This window comes from Crocuta crocuta, unplaced genomic scaffold (genome assembly GCF_008692635.1).
Source record: "Crocuta crocuta isolate KB4526 unplaced genomic scaffold, BGI_CrCroc_1.0 scaffold333, whole genome shotgun sequence".
Classification (NCBI taxonomy): Eukaryota; Metazoa; Chordata; class Mammalia; order Carnivora; family Hyaenidae; genus Crocuta; species Crocuta crocuta.
The window spans coordinates 164,933-170,772 of record NW_027532856.1 but is presented as its reverse complement, the minus strand read 5'-3'; positions in this window follow the sequence as shown (position 1 = coordinate 170,772).

The window sequence follows — 5,840 nt, the reverse complement described above, 5'->3', positions numbered from 1 at the left end:
GCATCAGGTCCTCCAGGCTGGCCCTCACCTGCAGAACAGGGCAAGGGGCTTTTTAGGATCCACTGATCACAAACCCATAGCTCCTGGGGCAGAGGACACCCCCTGACCCTCTCTAAGCATCAGTTCTTCATCTGCGAAATACTGATGCAGACAGTTGGGGGGGAGGAGTGGTACATACATTGAATGAGACCACCTGTGAACCCCTTTGTCTAAAAATTGGTGTTCATGCTTTTCAGTCTGGAAGGGGGAGGAAGCCAGTTCCCAGTAGGAAAATCTAACCCTTTTGGGCGGGCGGTGGGGGGGTGGGGAGGCGGTGTGTTAGCATTCTCAGAATCAGGCAGATCCCACACTGGTGTTGGAGGGACTGGGAGATTAGGGACAAAAATTCAGAAGCAGCAGGGAATTTGCAAAGGAGCTTCTAATCAAATTCTCCTACCATTCCCACCTTTAAAAGACAATTAGGAGGAAGTCCGGGCTAGTTCTGGGAAAAGAGGAATTTCGGCAAGGGGGAGGAAGGGTTAGAGGCTCTCATCTGCTTTCTTCTGGATCAAATCTCCTTGGTGTGTTAGAGCTGAAGCTCCAGGTGTGACTGATCCAAGTCTGGCTGCTAAAGAGTGAGGCTGCTTCTTAAACACGGGGTCTGCTGGGGATGCCTGGGACACGTGCTGGAGCCAGAAGGAAGGGGGTGATTGTGTGCATGGAAACTTCAGGGGGTGTTACACTATCTTAGGCTGTTTCCTTGAGAAAGAGTTAATAAGTTCATGGAAATGAGGGTCCTTCATTTCACCCTATTGTCTTTTAGTTTGTTGTGACAAATGGCAGGTCCTTGCCCCTCACAATTTGGCCCAATGGGAGAACATTCTCTGCCTACTCAGTTCCCCTCAGTCAGGATAATGAAGTGTTCAGAGTAAATGTCCCTGGAGAACAATCTCTTTTTCTCTGTGTCTCACTTGCTATCATGATAGAAGCAGTCAAGTGTAATTGAAGATCAGTTTCTGTGTTCAGTTGGGAAAACCCATTAAAAAACCAGCAATCACTTCCCTTTTAACAGCAAAGCTTTGATTTGTAGTTCCAACTACCATGTGCCCAGTCTGACTCAAGCTTTCTTATCTATCAAAATTCAGGTGGTAGCAAACCCATTCTTTCCCCTCTACCCTAAGCCAACGATGTGAACGTACGGGAAGTTTCACTTTCATAGGGAAACTTCCTGTGAGTGTCCAGGTCCGTCTTTCAGTTAATCTGGCTATTCATGTCCAGCAACTTCCTGTAATCCTGCTCATTCCTACCTTGAATATGTTACCTGGTGTAATATGAGTGCTCACTAAGTAACAGCAACTATAGCTCTGTGAGCAGATCCAATACCTACCTCTTCCTATGGACATTTAAAAAGAAAAGTGTTAAGTATCTCAGCAGAGAGTTCTTCAGGATGTGGGTCATAAATGCTAATTCAATGAGTTATCTCTTAAAACCCTTTGGTTAAACTTCCCCCAAATAGAGGAAACAAGAGTACAGTTTGAAATACTCTGTACTTATGCTTCAGGCAGGATACAATGGTGATAGGCTGATATAGTAGCCTCCCTTTAAAGGTGGGAAAATAAAACATAAGACACTTTAAGGAGGTGGCTTGCAGCTCTTGGAGTAAATGAGGGGCTGGGATTGGGGCTTAGGACTTTTGAGCAGGGATAAAAGAGGAAAGTCTCCAGCTTTTACCACTTTGGGAGATGGGAAATTGAAATAGGGGACTCCATGCAGCAGAAGTGAAGGACCCATGGCAGAGAAATAGAGGGTAGATGTTGGAATCAAGCAGACCTACCTCAGTTTGAGTCTCAGATCTGCTTAACCAGCAGTGCGATTTGGGCATAATGCATCATCACTCTGACCCTCAGATTCCTTATGTGGAAAATGATAATAATACACCCTACTGGGCTTTTGTGTGAGGGTTAAATGAGTTAGTAATTGTGAGTTCCCAGAGGATGACCAGCTCCCACGTGTTTAGAAAGCAGCAGCAACAGGTCATGAAAACATGCAAACAAGTAAGGCACCTGATCTCTTTGGGATCTTTCATTCCTAGCTTTTTTTTTTTTTTTAGAGGTCATATGAAGTTCTTCTACTCAAAAGATGCACCTGCAGGTCAAATCCCAAGATTTGCTGTGTGAAGTACAGGCCCTGGGGTAGGGTCATTTAAAATCCAATTGACTCATTACTCTATGAAAGTCTTTGGAGCACCATATTGGAAATTTCACAGGATGGCAAATGTTGTTCCAGTGGATTCAACTCTCCTGTGACCTCGCAGCATAAGTGACTTTCCTTTTCTGCTCTCAGGCACATCATCTTCCTCCTACTTTCCATGGCAACCCTCCTTTGCTTCCAGGAGAGAGAGCCTGGCCCTCTCTACCCTCTGCCATTTCCACTCTCCAAGGCTCTTCCATTGATTTGGCAGTCCCTAGAAGGCCCCAAAATGAAATCATCACTAGAGTAAAGCATAAATACTGTTCTATCCTGCTCTGAAACACTGTCGTGGTCTAGAGGACATTCTACACTGCAGGGTTAGAGTCTGAGTTTCCAGCTCTGTATACAATACTTCTTTCTGGAGGACTCTTCACCTTCCCAAGGGCTTTGGTGAGCACCTTCTCTGGTCCTCTGATTCTGCTTTTTGAAAAATGGCCAGTTAGGGGAGCCTGGGTGGTTCAGTCGGTTAACCATCCAACTTTGGCGCAGGTCATGATCTCATGGTTCATGAGTTCAAGCCTTGTGTTGTGCTCTGGGCTGACAGTTCAGAGCCTGAAGCTTGCTTCGGATTCTGTGTCCCCTTTTCTCTCTGCCCCTCCCTTGCTTGTGCTTGCTCTCTCTCTCTCTCTCAAAAATAAATAAACTTAAAAAAAATTTTTTTAATGAAAAATGACCAGTTAGCCCCCTCACCCTGTAAAATGGGAAGGGATAGATATGAAACATGACTGGCAAACTGTTTATAATTTCTGAAATTGAATGATGAAACATATGGGGACATTGTACTATTCTATTTGCATATTTCAAATTTTCCATAAGAATTTTTTTTTCTAAGGTCTCAAAAAGTTCAGTGATCGTCTAAGCTTGGAATCATGTTGGCATTCTCATGATGCCCCTACCATGGTAGAGGGAAGGATGATACCTATAGGACATTATCAGATTCCTTAGTGTGGGCTTCATAGCACCCAACCAGGAGGAAATAGCATATTTCACACAGGATCCCAATAAATTTTATGCCAATAAATGGACATTGAAATGCTTAAGGGGTGCCTGGGTAGCTCCCTGGGTGCCGGTTGAGCGTCCAACTTCGGCTCAGGTCATGATCTCTCGGTTTGTGGGTTCGAGCCCTGCGTCGGGCTCTGTGCTGACAGCTAGCTCAGAGCCTGGAACCTGTTTCAGATTCTGTGTCTCCCTCTCTCTCTGACCCTCCCCTGCTCACACTGTCTCTCTCTCTCTCAGAAATAATTTTTTTAAAAAAGAAAGAAATGCTACTTAATTAGTTCAAAGAAAACAAAATGCCTGTCCCAAATGAGATTTCTCTTCAGTAATGTTTAATAAATTATCTTATTCATAAAAGCATTGCTTGAAAGGAAAAAAAAAAAAGAGCCAGTTAGTCCATATGACCATTTGAATTCCCTAAATCTTCTATAATTTGACATTTCTCAATGGTTTCATATTACCAGGCTGTCTTTTTCCAGGCCTTTGGGCAGATGGCTTGAGAGTTCATACTGGACCTCTGTGTAGTGCTGGCCGTGGGGCTTTTGAGCAGCCCTTGAAAAAGTACACCACAAACAGAAGGCTCCATGAGGCTAGGGACTGTCTCATGTCCTCCTCTTCAATGCCTGAAGAGGTGCCTGATACATAGCATATGCTCAATAAAATACCTGTTGAATAAATGAACAAGTAAGTGATCACCTCTGGATGCCACCACTAAGGAAGATTTTTGTTGCTTTAAGTGTACTGCTCGATTTTCCAAATTGTCAGCAATGAAGTTGTAGTTTAATGTTTACTTATTTTGAGAGACAGAGTGTGAGGGGGGGAGGGGCAGAGAGAGAGAGGGAGACACAGAATCTGAAGTGGGCTCCAGGCTCTGAGCTGTCAGCACAGAGCCTGACACAGGGCTCAAACCTATGAACCATGAGATCATGACTTGAGCCTAAGTCAGATGCTCAACCGACTGAGTCACCCTGGTGCCCCTGTGTGGCTGTGTTCTGATGAAACTATTACAACAACTGGCTGGCTGGAATTGGTCCAGTTGGTCAACCCTTGGATAAAGTAGTTATACAGGTAGAAATCCAAAGATCTGAAGAGAACTTGTAGTCACCCCATATCACAGTCTTTATTTCCAGACTAAAATATTAGCAGATAAAGAAGGAGAAATGACTTTCCCAAGAGATACAGAACATTGCACTAGAGAAATCCTAGCATTGGAGCCAAGCAGACTGGCTGCTCTCTGGGGAGTGGTGTGGGGTAGGGGTATAGCTATGACTTTGGGCAAGGTATTTAATTTCTTTGAGTCTTTATATATATCAACACCACATGTAGATGGTGATAATAATGGAATTTATACCTTACAGGGTTAATGGAAGAATTAAATGAGAACACAGGAAAACACCTTGCATGGGGGCCAGCCAGAGAAAAGCTTACCTCAATCACAGTACATGGCTCAAGTGCCCCCTCCCTCCTTCTCTGTCTCCCTCCCTGCCTCTCCTCTAAATGCAGAATTTCCAGAGTGAGTTCACTGACAAATACTAACAAGCATCTGCTATGTGTGAAGTCCTTTGGGGGAGAGCTGTGAACTAATAACAAATGGATACAGGAAGATCTCAAATCCCACTAAGCCCAGACCTCAGCTTTCTTTCTAGAAACGCCTTCGAGCTCTGTGCTTTTATTTCCCAAACATACTATCAGATGATCTTTGCCAGGGAAACTCTTAGGGGTAGTGGAGATTTCTCTCATTTCAATTTAACAATCCACATCCTTCTCCTGGCTCATTTTTAGAAATAGGGTGTTCCCAGTAGCTTGTAAAAGATTAAAAACTAGCAACCTAGTATGATATTAAACTAATAAATACTACACCTAGCATAGAAAACCTTCGCTCCAGAGCAATAATCTATTCCTCCTCCTAGCACAGCCATGAAGAGTGACTGGCAGTGGGCCCACCACACAGCAGGTGCTCCATAAGTGTTTGTTGAATGAACCATGTGGGGTAAGGTATGGTATTTAGGAAAAAAGAAAAAAAGAACCATAGTCTTTACTAAAATCTCTTGGAATCTGTTTTCAGATTAATATTCAAATAAGTGTTAGTGAGGTGCCCTTACTGTATTCTCCCCTTCTCCTCATGAACTTATGAGGTAGGAGGTATCATCCCCACTTTATTGATGAGCAAATGGAACTCTGATAGAGGACTGGCCCAAAGATCCACAAATGGTTGAGGAACAGAGACTGGGATTTGAATGACAGACCTCCTAATCCCACATTCTCAGTGCCTCCTTTATGGCTCTTTCTGGCAACTTCCAAACCTTCTACATACCCAAACTGAGGGAGGAGCACATAGAAGCACACTGAATGGTCTCAACCATCTTGTGAGACACATCACAAGAGAGACATCTTGTGATCATGTGTGTAAGAGACAGAGATCAATCTTTCCTGTCCAAGGAGATATCTGATACATAAAGAACTATAATATGTGAACAGGGTTTAATGGTGTCCAAAGAGCTTTCTCCTTTCCTTTGATCCTCAAAACAGTCCCATAAAGAAGGCAAGGCAGACATTACTATTCCCATTTCACAGATGAGGAAGCTGAGGCTGAGAGAGGAAAAATGATCCCCTGA